This window comes from Pinus tabuliformis, chromosome Q (genome assembly GCF_031772625.1).
Source record: "Pinus tabuliformis cultivar Carrire ecotype Pingquan chromosome Q, CPIR1, whole genome shotgun sequence".
NCBI classification, from domain to species: domain Eukaryota; kingdom Viridiplantae; phylum Streptophyta; class Pinopsida; order Pinales; family Pinaceae; genus Pinus; species Pinus tabuliformis.
In genome coordinates, this window is record NC_142296.1 from 1176276833 (window position 1) to 1176294762 (window position 17930).

General features: G+C 38.5%; 1 pseudogene; it reads left to right on the top strand.

The window, feature by feature from the left end:
* Positions 1–16054, top strand: part of LOC149223889 (transcription factor TGA2.3-like) — a 170559-nt pseudogene extending 154505 nt beyond the window's left edge.
* Positions 16055–17930: the final 1876 nt, after the last annotated feature.

Consider the following 17930-nt stretch of genomic DNA (forward strand, 5'->3'; position numbering starts at 1 on the left):
AGGATATGGTGAGCCTTTCTCTTCTTAGACTCCCAAGAGTTGGCATAGTTATCAAGACTTTGTCAATGGTCGGGAGAAGCTGCCAGATTGGGAATGACTATGGTTGGATTTGATGTCGGATGAGATCAGGAGGAACACCAAGGATGGCTCTTCATCAAAGGTTGATGATGAAGATAATTGTGCCTTACAGATTAAGGCAAGGAAGGGGGAAGGTAAATTTTCCCATTCCAAACTATATTCTTATCATCGAGGTAAGAAGAAGGACATGACGAAAGTTAAATGCTTTCATTGTCATAAGATGGTACACTTTGCTACAAATTGTCCATTGAATAAGTTCAAGGAGAATTCCTCAGGAGGAGCGGCGGGTGAGGCTTTGGCCTCCCAATTCGAATTGGAATTTTCCCTCATTGCATGCATGGTGTCTTCAATGATGGGAAGTGTCTGGTACTTAGACAGTGGAGCTTCTTTCCACATGACTGGTGACAAAGAGTTATTCAGTGAACTGGAGGAGAAAGATCTCAAGATGCATATCGAGATGGGTGATGACGGTAAGTATAGTGTTACTAGTGTGGGCACTATTACTTTTCATAGGGAGCATGCGTCTCCACTCACCTTGAAGAATGTTATGCATGTACCTGAACTGATGAAGAACTTGGTATCCATTGCCATGCTTGAAGATAGAGGTTATGATGTGATCTTTTCAAAAGGAAAGACGTTCCTTCGAAACATAGCTGCAAGTCAAGTAAAGATGATAGGGATTCGAGTTCAAAATCTCTATAAGATAGAGATAGAGGATTGTGCTACTTTGAGTTCAAAAGCGGAAAATATGTTGAGCCAAGACGTTGGCAAGTTGTGGCACAAGTGATTGGGCCACTTGCATCATGGGGCTTTGAATATATTGCAGCAAATCTCGACCATTCTTCCCAAAGGTACGCTTGAGAAAGTTTATACATTCAAGGGTTGTACTTTGGGAAAATACACCAAGCCTTCCTTTGGAGAGAGAGATAGTCGATCAGGGTCTATTCTAGAGGGAGTCCATTCAGATGTGTGTGGACCATTCTCGACAGCATCCACAATCAAACACATGTATTATGTTATATTTGTTGATGATTATTCTCGTAACTGTTGGGTATTTTTTATGCAAAAAAAGGATCAAACTTTCACAAAGTTTTGTGAGTTCAAAGAATTAGTAGAGAAAGAGTCTGGTAAGAAGGTTAAAGCTCTACGAAGTGATAACGGTGGTGAGTATGTCTCCAATGAGTTTAAGAACTTTGGGATTAAAAGGGAGTTGAAGACACCCCATAACTCTCAATAGAATTGTGTTTCCGAGAGGAAGAACAAAAGAATAGTAGGGGAAGTAAGGGCGATGTTGCATGATTAGGGCCTACCACTACACTTGTGGGCTAAGGCATGCAACACAATAGTTTATGTTCAGAACCGTAACCCAAATCAGATACTTGAGATGAAGATACCAAAGGAGGCTTATTCTGGTAAGAGGCCATATGTTGGTCGCTTCAAGATTTTTGGGTCATCAGTTTATTTCCATGTGACCGAAGATGCACAGAAGAAGCTTGAGCCAACAACAAAGTTGGGGATATTTGTGGGGTACACTGATACACCCCAAAACTATCAGGTGTGCATGCCGACCAGTCTGATGACAGTGGTTCATAGGGATATTAGGTTCGTTGAGGAGAAGGCAATGCGAGTAACCCTTGAGATGGAGGTTGAGATACATGTCAATGAGTAGCGTTTAGCTCCTAAGGTTGAGGGGCCTCATATTGATGTGGAGCAACCATATATAGAGGTCCAGAAAGTGGAGACATCCACTCAAGCAGAGTCTTCTAGAGAGGGAAGAAAATGCACTACAGAGGCTGACAGATTGTTGGATGATGCATGGGAGAATGTGGGAGCACCCCCTTCTCAGTGCAGACAAAGGAGGTCACTAGAGAGGTACATTGGATACATGGCACTTATGGGTGCATGTGTTGTGACAAAGCCATCTTCCTTTTAGGAAGTAGTGCAGTAATCGGTTTGGGTTGATGCAATGGTGGAGGAGTATGACTCCATAGTTCAAAACAGTGTTTGTAATGTGGTCCCGAGACCAAATGACAAGTCAGTTGTGAGCTCCCATTGGCTTTACAAGGTAAACCAAGCTGCATATGGTAATGTGGAGAAGCATAAGGCCAGATTTTTGGCATGTGGATTTTCACAGGTAGAGGGGATTGACTATGTTGAGACCTTTTCTCATGTTGTAAGGTACTCGTCAATCATATCTATATTAGCACTATCAGCACAGATGGGTTGGAATATCCATCAAATGGATTTGAAGGCTTCCTTCCTCAATGGCATGATTTAGGAAGATGTGTACATAGGCAGCCTGAAGGTTTTGAAACCTTGGACCATGAGTCGCATGCGTGCCAACTCAAGAGAGTGTTGTATGTCTTGAAGCAAGCACCCCATGCTTGGTACACCAGGATAGATAACTACTTCATTGGTTTGGGCTTCAAGAAGAGTGAACCGAATGCGAACCTGTATCACATAGTGGTGGAAGGTAAGTTGTTGATCATTGTACTTTATGTAGATGATCTCATACTGACAGGTGATGAGAATCTCATCAAATCTTGCAAGGAGGACCTTGCAATAGAGTTTTAGATGAAGGACATGGGGCTCAGGCATTACTTTCTTGGCTTGGAGGTATGGCAGGGATATGGGGATGTGTTTGTATCTCAGGGAAAGTATGTCAATGAGATACTCAGGAGATTCCTCATGGAGAGCAATAAACGCATGGAGACTCCTCTAGCTGGTAACTAGAGGATGGAGGATGCTACTTCAGGGGAAGTAGTGGAAGCTACTGTTTACAGGAAGCTTGTGGGTTCACTCATGTACTTGGTGAATACACGACCATATATGTGCTAGGCAATTAACCAGCTTAGTCAAGCGATGGTTAGACCTACCAAGCTGTACTGGAAGGCAACAAAGCATATGTTGAGATACCTCAGAGGCACTAATCTGTTTGGGTTATGGTATAGACGGACAGAGGGAGTGAAGCTTCAAGGCTTCACCGATGCATATTGGGAAGGGATTCCATCCGACATGAAGAGCACATTAGGAGGGATCTTTAGTATTGGGTCAGTAGCAATTTCTTGGTACAACAAGAAATAGAGATCGGTTGCACTCAGTTTGACAGAGGCAGAGTACATGGATGCAAGTCAGGTAGCATGTGAGGCTATCTGGATGAGGAAGATACCGGTTGGTTTGTTTGGTCAACTGATGGATCTAACAGTGATTTATTGTGATAATCAGAGTTGTATCAAACTATATGAAAATCCAATGTTTCATGATCGTTCCAAGCATATTGATATCTGGTATCATCATTTCAAATATTGTGTATTGAGGCAAATCATTTTGTTAGATTACATTCCCATCGAGGAGAAAGATACTGACATCTTGAAAAAGGAATTTTCAAGATGTAAATTCGAGTTTCACAGAGACAGGATCGAGGTAGTTGATAATCCCTTTCTTGACAAGAGAGGGTGTTGAGAATTGGCAACAAGAAATTCCAATTTAATTTTTCCTTGAATTAAACTGTGAATTAAATTTAAATTCTATTCTCATAGCAACTTAAAATAGTTAAATTAAGTTTATTAAACTTACGTAACTTATGAAATTCAAGTTGCAAGTCTTTTGGAAGCCATGTATATGTTTTCCCTACTTTGTAGGAGTGCAATGTGAGTTAATTGTGAGTTGTAAAATAGAAGACTCAGTTCCATGATTCAGTTCAATTAAATTAGTTCTCAAACTGACTGAGAGAACTAATAGTGAGTTAACAATCAGTGGTGACACTAATGAACTCCGCCAGTAAATATTTACACATCAGAAACTCATGCATGTCGATTCTGAGAAAGACCCATTTGAGACTAGAGTGCAGGGACAATGTACTATTTGTTTTAGATTTTTCTAAGTTGTACTAACAATGCATGCATTCAGGAACTAATCCTTGAGGGATTTCACTATTTTTAGAGGCTTTATTTCCCTTTAAATACATGTTATCCTTCATAGGAATTACACATTGGAATAGAGACTTGGAGAGCTTGTGAATTCTCTAAGCTTTGGACTTGAGCTTGCTTATGAGTTGGAGATTGAATTTGCTGAGTGTTAGGATTTTTCTAGAGAGAATAAGCATTGTAATTTCATCTTGATTTTCCAGATTAATACAAAACAAATAGTGGGGTTTTGAGCTATGGCTCTCCCGAGATATTTATTGTGTTATGTGCCTTCGATTATCTTCCTCTATTGATCATTGTTTGCTCGATGTTTATGGGCTTTTGTTGTAAAAAGTAGAAGTAGATTCTTGTATCTTGCTTTAGCAAATTGCATTAGCTTGTGAATCTACAGGATTTTCTACACACTCTACTTTCTTAACAACATTAGAAAGCTTTCACACCTACAACAACTCACCTTGACCCGGTTACCGACATCGTGGTGGTCATCGTAACACAATCTACTTCTCTATTATGGCCTAGTATTTACCTCAACCCCGTGATTTTTTTTACTATTTTACCTTCGTAATACCTAACCTAGGTACGCTGCGACAGTTACATTCTTGTCGGAGGTAGCTGGCGAAGGTTTTTTCGGAATAGTCATGGAATTACATATTGTCGACTATTCAAAGGATCCATTGGAAGGTGTCAACATCTAGCTGACTCTGCATTCAACCTCGGAAGGAATGCTCCCCTACTACTGTGATCTAACAGACACCATTGCAGGCCTGCCCTCGATCTCAGGGCCCTCCAGTTCGACGATGACCTTCTCTGAGCCCCCTCCCATCTAGCCGATACCCTCCTCCCCTCCCCCGTCTCCTTCCGCACTTAACTTCGTGACCGACTATATTAGCCCTAACCCTACGGTTGTTACCTCGAGTTACCCTCCTCCCCCTCCATTTGTCGGTTCCCTTAACCCTCTTCCTGGAAACCCCTTGAATACGGTACAAGGGCCTCCTCTGGCACCTATTACTGCTGCTCCACCTTTCGGTTGCTACGCTGAAGTCCCTCCTCTCTCGGACGATTTTCCCTTGGGCTTGCACCAAAACCCTGGAAACCCACATTCAAACCTTTCTCTACGTGGGGGTTGGCTAGTCTCCTCTAAAGCCATAGCAAGGCCGAGCAAAAAACTCAAGTGTTTCAAATCCAAATCTGAGGACATCATAATTAGACTTGGGGAAGATATCCAGTGGGGAGACTCCATGGACATGACAGATCGAGTCCTGGTTGGGAGGATTCGAGGTAGGAGCTATATAGCAGCTCAATTGAAGCTATGGAAATCTGAGGTATGGGGACAACACCTGGCCGATTTTCCTTTTGTTCAAACGTTCGTTAGAGATTGGTTCACTCTTCGGTTTTCCAGAGCTGAGCACACGAATTGGGTCCTGTCCTCCTTCTGGAATTTTGAACAGGCCCCTGTCCTTCTGTGTCGTTGGAACCCTCTTTTTTACTCGGAAAGAGAACAGATAGGAGTCAAGCCAATATGGGTTCAGCTTCCTGGATTACCCCTCCAATTTTGGTCGGAGGACATATTTCAATGCATAGGTAATACCCTGGGCACTTACCTTGAGCATGACAAATCATACTTATCCACTGGGATGATGGCATATGCCAGGGTATTGGTACATCTGGATACAAGGGGGGGTCTTCAGGAACATATTACATTACAGTGGAGAACATTCTCTCAGCATCAGATTCTGGATTACGAGGGGTTCCTTTCTGCTACAGACGATGCCACAAGGTGGGACATATTTTCAAGGATTTCCCTCTGAATGGCAAGGCACGAGCAAGAGACAAAGATAAGGCCACTCCACATAAGAGCCCATATTCTTAGGAAAATCCCCCCTCGTCTAATGAGGTGGTGAATCACTCGGTCCTAGCTGCTATAGAGAAAGCACCTTCAAAAGAAGTCAGGAAGCAGCATGGGAAATCACCATACGGGCCCCCCTCACCTCCTCTCACCAGAGCAAGGGCGACTGCCGAGGCCGCGTTCTCCACGGGTATGTTGGAATCTTCTTCCTCCTCTGTTTATACTACTACATCATCTTTTTGCATTGCTTCTACTATTTTTCAGTGCTCTATTCTTTGCTCTCATCCCTCCATTACCCTAGCCTGCCCCCTTCAACCCCCTTCCCCCACCTTCTCATGCACTCCACCTTCCTTCCCAAAGGTACCCCCCGCTATTCCCTCCATCTCTGATCTTGACCCTCCATCCTCTAGATACCCGCTCCGATCCCGGGCACGATCACAGGCCCCTGATTCCATGGGCATTGGTCTGATTTCTTCCCCCCCCCCCAAGCAACCTCGAGGCCGACCTTCTTCCTTATCGAAAGCCATCCTTCAGGCTAGGGAAGAGATAGCATCTGGCAGACAACATTCCATTGATTGGGTACTTAGAGCAGCGAATACCCTTGAGCCCCCCCCCCTCCATGAAGATGTTATCCTTCAACTGTCAAGGGTTGGCTAGCCCTGGGAAAAAATTAGCCCTGTGAAGACTACTTAACTATGAGTTGATTAATGTCCTATTTCTTCAAGAAACCCTGGGTTAGCCTAGTGTTATCACACACCTGCTCAAATCTTGGCTTCCTAGGTGGACTTTTCACTCTCTTGATGCAAATGGCCGATCTGGGGGATTGGCCCTGGGGATAAATTCCCGCTCCATTAGAATCTGTAACATCTGGGGGAGCACTGGGCACATCGAGGCGGACATCTACTCTCCCGAACTTGAAATAGAGATCAGGATCATTAACATTTATGGACCTTTCCAAAGTCGGGAAGAATACTGGAACCGGTTGCTAAACTCTAACATTCTACAACAAGACAATCTTATTCTGGGTGGAGACCTAAATTTTTCTATTGGTTTTGTGGAATCCTGGGGTCAAAATGCCTAAAGGGACACTATCTTAGTTTTCTTTGAGAACATTCTGGAGGATCATAACCTTATCGATATCCCTTCAGCCAAAATTCAACCAACCTGGAGGAACAACAGAACTAGAGAGGACAGCCTTTCCAGAAGGCTTGATCGGTTCCTCATAAAGGAGCGTCTGCTGAACATGGGAAGTAGAATTAGACAGTGGGTTGGTTCAGGGCGCATATCTGATCATAGACTGATCTACCTGGAAATAAGTGGAGGAATGAACAGGCCTAGAGCCCCCTTCAAATTTAACTCTTCCTGGTTAAGAGATGCTGACTATACCAGGTTAGTCACTGAATTTTGGAAGGCCCATCCCCTAGAGGCCAAAGGGAACATTATTGAAGGATTTTCTTACAACTTGAGGGAACTGAAGAGTCTATCCAAAATATGGGCGCACAAGAAGCGAATGCAGGAGGACCTTATCCTCAAGGCAACTGAAGAGGAGATAGCTGCCTTCAAGAATGAACATGGAGGGATCTACTCCTCCCTAGAACACAAGGACAATATTACATCCCTACTTGCCAAGAGGAGTCAAATACTAAAGGACCGAGAAGAAAGTTGGCGTCTAAGAAGCAGAGCTATATGGCTTCTGGAAGGGGACGATAATACAAAATTCTACCACAAGTTTGTGAATGGGTGCAAGGCCATCAATACCATATGGCAACTAACAAATGAGCAGGGAGAAACAATGAATACCTTTCCGAGGTTAGCTGCCCTGGCTACATCACACTTCAAACATATTTATAAGGCTCCACAAACTGCTACTCTAGCAGAAGTCATGCGCAGAGCTCAACTGTTCCCCAGTTTCTTCGATCAGCATGATTCTATGGAAATGGCAAAGGAAATCACACTAGGGGAACTTGAAGCCACTTTAAAATGGTTCAAACGATAGAAAATCCCAGGCCCAGATGGATGGAATGTGGAATTCTACCTGGCTTTTCTTGATACTCTTGGAGAGGACCTCTTAAAAGTTATAGAGGACTGTTGAACTAATGGAAAGATGTATGAGGCCTTCAACTCCACCTTCATCACTCTCATCCCCAAATCTAATAACCCTACCACCTTCAATGACTTCCAACCCATCTCCCTATGCAACTGCATATACAAGATCATTTCCAAGATCATATCCAACCGCCTCCAGCCGATCCTGTCCACACACATCTCAGTTGAACAATTATCCTTCCTACAAGATAGAGAAATCCATGAGGTTGTTGGGACTGCACAAGAAATCTTGCACTCCATCCAGTTGAAGAAACGAAAAGGTATGATTTTAAAGGTAGATTTCTCAAAAGCTTTTGACATAGTAAACTGGATCTACATTAGAATGCTACTAACTCATTTAAGCTTCCCCTATGAGTTTATAAAATGGATTATGTGTTGCATTACTAATTTAACTTTCAGTGTCCTTGTTAACGAGGCGGCATCACCTTTCTTTCATTCCGAGAGAGGTCTCAAGCAGGGGTGCTCATTGTCCCCATTACTCTTTTTACTCATCATGGAGGGGCTTAGCAGACTCATAAAAGAGGAACATAGAAGGGGAAGGCTTAGAGGTATCAAGATCATAGATAGGTGCACCCTGACACATTTACTCTTTGTAGATGATGTTCTGCTCTTCCTCAACAGGAGTATTGGTGACTTGACCTCGTTGCAGAATACTTTCTCTGTTTTTCTAGTGGCCACAGGCATGATCATCAACGATGCAAAGTCCACCATAACAGCCACTAGGTGCTCTCCTCATGAGATACAGTATGCCCTGATCAGATTCCCTTATACACTTTTGCAACTAGAGGAGGGACTAAAATATCTGGGTTATAGACTAAAGCCTCATGGTTACAAAATCACAGACTGGATTTGGCTTATTACCAAGATGGAAAAGCGGCTCAACATATGGTACCACAAATACTTGTCGAGAGCAGGTAGACTGATACTCATCAAAGTGGTGTTGGAAGCCACACCGGTGTATTGGATGTCACTGGCATGGATACCAAGGGGTATCCTATCCAGAATAAAAAATCTCTCTTGTAGGTTCCTGTGGGAAGGAAAGTAGCCAGGGAAAATCTTTGCATGGGAAAAATGGGAATCTCTAGCTCTTCCAAAGAAATGGGGGGGATGGAGGATCAAAAGGATGGAAAATTTCTCTATTGCCTTGGCAGCCAAATTAGGATTGTAGCTAATCACATTTCACAGTTTGTGGACCAAGGTTGCCACCTCTAAATATATTGCACCACTGAGTCTCATGGATTGGCTCTGACAACCACAGTGGAACACAGCATGCATATCAATCATATGGAAGGCAATTCTGCAATAGATCTCTCTTATTCGGGATGGACTCACCTAGAGAATCCATTCAGGAACATCAGTGAGAATAGGGGTAGACCCTGGATCAGATGTGGAAATGCACACAGGCTACCTGATGAGCTAAAGACCCACCTCACAGCCATGGGCATCACACATATCAGTCATATTGCAGACAAAGAGCACTCCACATTCGCGCAACAAGCCTGGAAATCTAGGCATGCACTTCAAATTCCACAACCATGGCAGCAATATTGGAAGGAATACACAGATGCTCTTACTGAATCTCACATCAAAATACTGGAAGGAGAGGATGAGCTAATATGGGCACCTACAAAGCACAAGTGATATTCACCAAAAGAAGGTTATCTAGTATTAATGGACTCTAAAAAACCACCAATATGTGAATCCTGGTGGAGTAGTATATGGAAGTTAAAAGCGCCACCTAGGATGAGGCTCCTCATGTGGAAAATTCTGAAGAATAAGATACCCACAGGAGACAACTTAATCAAAAGATCTTTTCATGGACCCTTCTGGTGCTATCTATGCAAGATCAGTAGCAAGGATGTTGATCATCTATTCCTCAAGTGCCCAACTGTCAAAGAGCTATGGGTTACTATTCACTCACATCTGCCCTCTCTAATCCATTGGTGGGTTCGACAGTGCTAGAATCATGCCTCTCTTGGTGGTCTGTTGCCTCCCCGCCAAAGGCTAGAAATATTCCAGTGCTCACCTATTGGGCTATTTGGATTTCCCACAACCATTATATCTTTCAGAACTCAGCCCTCCATTGGCCTTTTATATCTGCCTACGTTCTATCAGATTATCATATCATTCCCGAGGAAGAAACAATCTCCACTCCCATACATATTGCCCCTGAAAGCATAAATTACTCACACCCATGGGCTTACTTTGATGGATCAGCTCGGGAAATTGGCTATGGGGATGGTGCCATACTACACCTTTCTGAAACTCATTTTTTCAAAATACAAATGGGCTTGGGGAGGGGTAAAAAAAAAAATTCCGAACTTATCACGACTAAATATACCATACAATATGCTCTGGAAAAACAATGCAAGAACTTACAATTATTTGGGGACTCAAAAATTGTTTGCAATTGGATAAACAAAACTACAAACTAAAATGCATATTCTCTGAGACATATTATGGACAAGATTCATCGACTCATCAATATTTTTGACACTTTTGTTTGTCATCATATATACAGGGAATGAAACTCAGCTGCCGACCTCCTATCCAAGGAAGCAACGCACAGGCCTATCGGGACTTGGATGATCCAGGAGCAGAGGGATGGTGCCTTCTATCAACACTATCATAGACCTTATATAGACCTTATAGATTAACTGGCTCAGATGGAGCCTGTCTATATTTTTTGTTTATATAATATTTATTTATGCTTAATGTTATTAGACATACATATGATAGTTAAAATACTCTTTGCATAGAGAATTTTTGAATCTACAGTGATAGTTCAGTGTCTCCCTGCATGGAGTACACCATTTTTTATACTACATACTTGGTACGCTCTATGTCTCACATACAACATATGCTTTTGATTCTACAAAAAGTAATTTTCTCTACTTAATGAAAATTATGACTTTTCCAAAGGGAAAAAAAAACATTAGAAAGCTTTGTTGAATTCTAGTAACCAAATGCTCCTGAGATTATTTCACATGGCTTAAAAATATGTAATGGCCATATATACATAATTGTTAAAATATCTTACTAGAATGCTCCTCAAAATTTAGCCAAATATAAAATAGTTCATTTGTCAAACTCAAGCTACAATTTTCATCGTTGAATTTCCAATCCTTTGCCAAAAGTAGTGGCATCAAAACAAGAAAGGTGATCTTATGGCCTGGACAGAATAGATGTGTCATGAATGTATACTAGGTGAAAGAGATTTGTCACTTATGCATGTCCAGGTGGAATATATGTTACACCTCTATATATGTAACATGGATGAGAGGTTTGTACGTGGGATTTTTATATCTCTCTCAGAGACTAATATGTTTGGGGTTAATGTGGATCTATGCTAGTTCAAAATCTCTGCTAAGGAGCCAAACACTTTAGCCTTTTAAAATTTTAAATGCTACAGGTCAATGACAACAATTTCATGTATGCTCTTGTGAAGGGAAATATTGGCTAAGCAATTGCAATTGCAATTGGGTGGAACCTAATTTGTAGCCTACCAAATGTTCTTTGGGATTGGACTTGGCCCCATCAATATGAAACAACTCCCTACATAGCCAAACTAGCCCAATGAGGGGCAAGCATGTCATTTGTGGTAGTTAAACCTAAGTGTAGTAGATATAATCACTTTGATTTAAATACCCATGCTAGCCATTTGGTTGGGCCATCCAATTCTAAAAATCTAAGTATAAGTTGATATCGTTCATCAGACATAGAGGTCTGCATGCAACTATAAACCAATTATGATGTAGTCTTTTTCATATGCCTAAGTGTAGGTCCATAGGAAGTAGATATGTTGTTCTCCAATATATTTCATGGAACTGAGAGAAATTCCATGTCCAAAAACATTGCAAAATTGACCAATCTATTGGCTTCTTGTGCACACCTAATAGTCTATTCCTTATTGACGGTGTGTTATACTAAGAGAATGGAAATAATGATATTTCTAACTAAATCATTCCTTTGTTAGTTCTTGTGACAATGGATTATCCAAGAAAAGTACAAAGAGTAATTTCAGCGTGTTACTTGGTTTTGTGGGAAATTCAAAAGTTGAGGTTGCATTGTACACTTTGTTGATATTCTTACTGAACTAGAAATATGTCTTTTACAAAGATATGTAGATAAACAATGAAACAAATGTTAGTGAAGGAAAGTATTATTTGAATTTCGCTTTGAAGGATAAAGCATATAAGAAAGTGAAGCTTGGATTATAAAAAGTTTTATCTGAGAGAGGGCCTAAGGAACTCGAAGTTCAAGAACACTCTGATTTCTATATAAAGAGTTTTTTTGTTTGTCTAATTTTTGAATTGTTGGCTATATGGTAAGATTATTAAGTTGATGAATTAACTAGGATCTATGGAAGTTGAATGCAATTACATTTTGGTTTTGGGATATACATATGAATTTGAAGGTTTACAATTGTTGTATTTATGGTTGAGATTGGTAGATATATGAATTGACTATAAATCAAGAAAATAATTTATTAAATATTTTGTTGTGAACAAGAGGTATCATTGACTTATTTCTCGTTTTGGACAGGAATATGTTCAACAACTAGAAAGTAGTTGACTAGAGTTGACTCAACTGGAGCAAGAGCTTCAACATGCAAGACAACAAGTCTGAAGTCTCATTTTTTAAAATAACTTTGGTTTTATAGACACTAGTGGTTCAAACTTTTGGAAATTTAATGTTTCTGGAAATTTTTCATATTAAAAAGCATTATAGAAACAAATGACATGCATTTACACATATTGTTTTCTATATGCAGATAATTTTCATTGAAGGAAGTTGTGTTGGGGATAAAAATCATTCAATGAGCGGTAATGGTATCCCTCATTTTAAAACTAATGATTTTGAAAGGAAAAAGAAAACTATTTTGGGATGGTTGTTACTAATTAGAATAAAAAAAATTCGTGGAGTTTTTACTATCTCCTATTTGTATGAACTATTAAGAGAGAAATTACTAGTGTATTTTAGGTGTGGGGAAAGTGAGATATAGATTTTATAGACTTCTTGTATGACACCATAAGTTTGCACATATATATACTTGTTTTACTTGCTATCAACACCATAACCTTTAATAACCATAAGTATATAGGAGAGATTAACTCAGTGTCTATGGTAGAAGCAAGTCTATTTAATAACCTTGCATGCTAATGGAACTCCATTCCATGGGATTCATTGGTTTGGGACACCCAATTTTATTAAAAATATGACATGTCCAATTGATGTTTGCTTAAAATCTTAAAATGAAAGTAACTATGTTAAAGAGGCTAATAGAGTTATTGTCATGTATATTTCCTTTGTTGTATGCAATCAAATGAAATAATTTGGCACAAAACATGATTTAATGTGAAAAGAACTTATCTTTGTATTTTTTCCCCACATTTGTGGATGACTAAGCAAGTTGATGTTGACTAGTCTACCTAACTTAAAGTGATTCAAACTGGACACATGTTAACATGGAATCAACTGAATGGCCAAGAAAATTGGTGACTATCCAGTGAGCTAACTTCTTAGAGGCTTAAATGTTTTGAAATGTCTTGTTGCACCCTTAAGAACTTAAGAAAGAGTGATATTGTTGTTACCTTACTTGTATAAATGGGCCTACAAGGGAAAAACATGTCACAAGAAATATTTAAATGTGGGTGGGGAGGATAAAAACTTCTCGTATTAACCACACAAGCTAGACCCCAATTGATAGTCGTGTTTTTCTTTTTAGCATGAATGTGTTAATTGTTACTGGAATCTGGTAGTATTAATTTTGGCAACATTCTGACATAAAAAATGTATTGTTGTTAAAGGATTTTCTTGTGGCTGCATTTTTTTTTTCCATCTTGAATGAATGTAGTAGTTTTGCAGACAAACACAAGCTATTTTTGCCTTTTTCATTACACCATGTCTTTCGATGACATGATAATCATAAATTTTGTTCAAGTTTATTATTTATTTCAACCTTCTCAAGATCTCTAGCATTTGATATGGAGTATGCTCATTGGTTGGATGGGAATCATTGATAGATACATTATTTGAGGTCAGCATTGAATTCACATGTGGGGGACAATGAACTACATATTCTGGTTAAAGTTGTCATGTGACATTACAATGAAATGTTTCGTCTGAAGAGTGTAGCTGCAAAAGCTGATGTCTTTCATCTAGTCTCATGCATATAGAAGATGCCTGTAGAAATATGCTTTATGTGGATGGGAGAATTTCGTCCTTTTGAACTTCTAAAGGTATGCTCTAAAACTATAAACTAAAGGTAATTTGTTTACAATGAATTTTTTATTTTTACAAGCATTCCCTGCTTGTATTTGTATACCAGGCATGTTTGAAATCTCTAAATCAGGGATCTTATTAGAGGATACATAAGTTATAACCATTAATCTTTCTGAAGGCTGGATGCATGTGTGAAAGAGAGGGATATTACATTGCTCCAATCAAATTTTCATTGTATATCTGCAAATACTTGTCACTCATCTGGAACCATTAACAAAGCACCCGTTTATGGGAATTAAAATTTTTCAGTATTCATCATAACAGGAAGATGTGTTATCACAAGGAATAGATTCCCTGCAACAATCTTCAGCAGAAACTCTTGCTTTTGTCTCCCTTGGTCCACTTGGCACTTCTAGAAATGTAGTGAACTATATGGGACAAATGGCAATGGAAATGGGAAAATTAGGTACCCTTGAAGGTTTTGTTCACTAGGTACTTTGGAAAACATCTTCCTAAAGATATCATAGTTTTTTATGTGAAATATTATCTTGAAAGGTGTCTGCCACTATTTACCTACATGACAAAAATGACAGCTTGAACATGTGAGTTATATTGTTAACTGAGATTCCATAGAATTATTGAGTTAGATGGTTTGTGAACCAACAGTGTAGTTATCAATGTTGCATGATGCATCACAACAATATCTGCAAACATTCTCTGTGTATACTGACTTGTGATTTAATGCATCAAGCATAGGTGATGTTTGAGTGATCCTGTGTGAGGTACTTGATCTTGTCTGATTGTGTAGTGTTTTGTAAAATTCTATAATACAATGGGTACTGGATATTTTCATATCTTATTTTGTTTTATATAATATATCTAGTAGTCCTTTTGGATATTTTTGATTCCATGTTATAGTGGCTTTGGTGCAAACTAATACTTTGTCTTTATGGGTTATCTATTCTTTGATATGATTTTTTCTTGATTGTGTGAAATTTGGTAGGTGAGTCAGAGGAGAATATTCATGCTTTATTTTCCAAAGCATCAAAAACATCACCCTCCATCATATTTATAAATGAGATTGATGCTATTAGTGCTAAGAGAGAAACATTGCAATGGGAGATGGAATGTCATATTGTGACACAACTTTTAACTTGTATGGATGAATCAAATGAGACAGTGAGATCTGGTGACCAAGGCTCTTATAAATGAATGTCTACAAAGAAGTAATTTGGCCATCTTCTTGTGATTGGGGCTAAAAATAGACCTAACTCTCTAGATCCTACACTTCAGAAGCCTCGTTGCTTTGATTGTGAAATTTTTCTAGGTGTTCCAGATGAAAGTGCAAAGATCTTGTCAGTACTTGCAAGTGGATTAATATTAGAAGGCTCATTTGATTTTAAAAAGGTTGCAAAATGCACACTTGGTTTTGTAGGTGCATATTTGGCAGCATTAACTAGAGAAGAAGCTTCAGTTGCAATAAAGAGAATAATAGCAAGCAGGAATTCTCAAAATCTTGCAGAATGTGAGCATACAAAAATATGTGAAGAGGTGTAGTGGAAGAAGGCATGGACATAGGAAGAAATGATCAATCTTAAGTATTACAATGGCAGATTTTAAGGTAAGGTATTATTCTTGTATACAGTTGTGATTGAGCATTTTTTTGTGTGATGTTTGGAAACTATGTTTTTGTGACACTTGTATTTCTTTAGTATAGTGAGCAGATAGGCTTGTGCACCAGAAGTTTTTCTTGTGAGGTTCTTTGGGCACTGGATTTACCATATAAATTACAACTTTCTTTGGTTTTGATACAGTGTTTGTTTTAAGCTATATTGCAAATGAAATTGGATACAAGTGTCTTGTGTATTACTAATTTAATTCCACTACTACCTGGTGAAAGGTTACATCCCTTAGGTTGTGTCTCTTAGCTAATTAAATTAATGTCATCATCATCATCGTATTAGTTACAATTTCTTAAGATTTTTCATCATCTTTGTAAAATGTATTCTGGGTTTTTGCAAATAAGCATTTTTGTCACATATCATTTATAATAATCTACCATCATATCTAGCCACTTTCTAGTTTTTGTTGTTTTGTAAACTATAGTTTTTATCCACTAGTGGGTTTGTTAATAAAATTTGGTTTTTATTGTAATAATAAATATTTTATCACAATGGTGAAAGGTTACATCCCTTAGTTAGGTTGTGTCCCTTAGCTAATTAAATTAAGATCGTCATCATCAACATATTAATTAAAAATTATTAAGGTATTTTGGATTTTTTGTAAAATTTAATCTTGGGTTCTGTGAATAAGTGTTTCTATCACATCTCTTTCATAGATAATCTATGACCATCTCTGGCCAATTTGTATTTCCATGTAAACTGTAATTTTTTTTCCACTAGTGGGTTTGTGAATAGAGTCTGGTTTTCATTGTACTACTCACTTATTGTGAAAGGATACATCCCTTTTTTAAGTTGTCTCTTAGCTAATTAAAAAAAATTGTCATCATCATCCCCATCATCTCCATCATATTAATGACAATTTATTAAGGTTTTTTAGCATCTTTGTAAAATGTAATATGGGTTTTTGCAAATAAGCATTTCTATCACACCACTTTTAGAGAATCTAAAAATATTTTAGGTGCCAATTTTCAATATTGTAGATTTTTATGCATGGAATTTCTAACATGCTACATACATAAATATATACATATATGTTGTCCTTTTTTAGTTGTTCTCAATTTGTTTTATTGGTTATAATATTTATTCTGTTTTCTTTTTTGGAATATTTTGTATCTGTTTGCAGAAGTAAATGTCCCTATTGCAGGAGGACATTGTTGGTGTCACTGTTATTCCTCTCTTTTCATAGGTAGTAATACATGTATATTTTTTTTTTACCATTTAAGAGTTTAAATGAGTTATGGTTCAGTTTCTCGACAAATTGTCAGCAATGATCTCTAATGTATTGATAGTTCAGTCAATATCAGTAACTAGATAGCAGATTGTTATGGCATAATTTGTTCTTGGTACTTATTGTTGTGTATGTCATTTAATATTTGTTTTAAATTTCTTTAATGCAAGGAAGTTATTTTAAGAAGTTTAAATGCCTTCAAGGTCATGTTGATAAAAGGCAACAAGAAATTCTAGTTTAATTTATCCCTGAATTAAACTGTGAATTAAATTTGAATTCTATTCTCATAGAAACTTAAAATAGTTAAATTAAGTTTATTAAACTTACTTAACTTAGGAAATTCGAGTTGGAAGTCTTTTGGAAGTCATGTATATGTTCTCCCTACTTTTTAGGAGTCTAGTGTGAGTTAATTATGAGTTGTAAAATAGACTCAGTTTCAGGAATCAGTTCAGTTAAATTAGTTCTCAAACTAATTGAGAGAACTAATAGTGAGTTAACAATCAGTGATGAAACTAATGAACTCCGCTAGTGCTACTCTAGTTAACTGAATATTTACTCATCAGAAACTCATGCATGTTGATTATGAGAAAGACCCAGTCGACACTAGAGTGTAGGGATAGTGTGCTATCTATTTTATATTTTTCTGAGTTGCACTGATAGTGCATGCAATCAAGAACTGATCCTTGAGGGATTGCACTATTTTTAGGGGCTTTATTTCCCTTTAAATACAAGCTATCCTTCATTGCAATTGCACATTGGAATAGAGACTTGGAGAGCTTGTGAATTGGCTAAGATTTGGTCTTGAGCTTTCTTATGATTTGGATATTGAATTTGTTGAG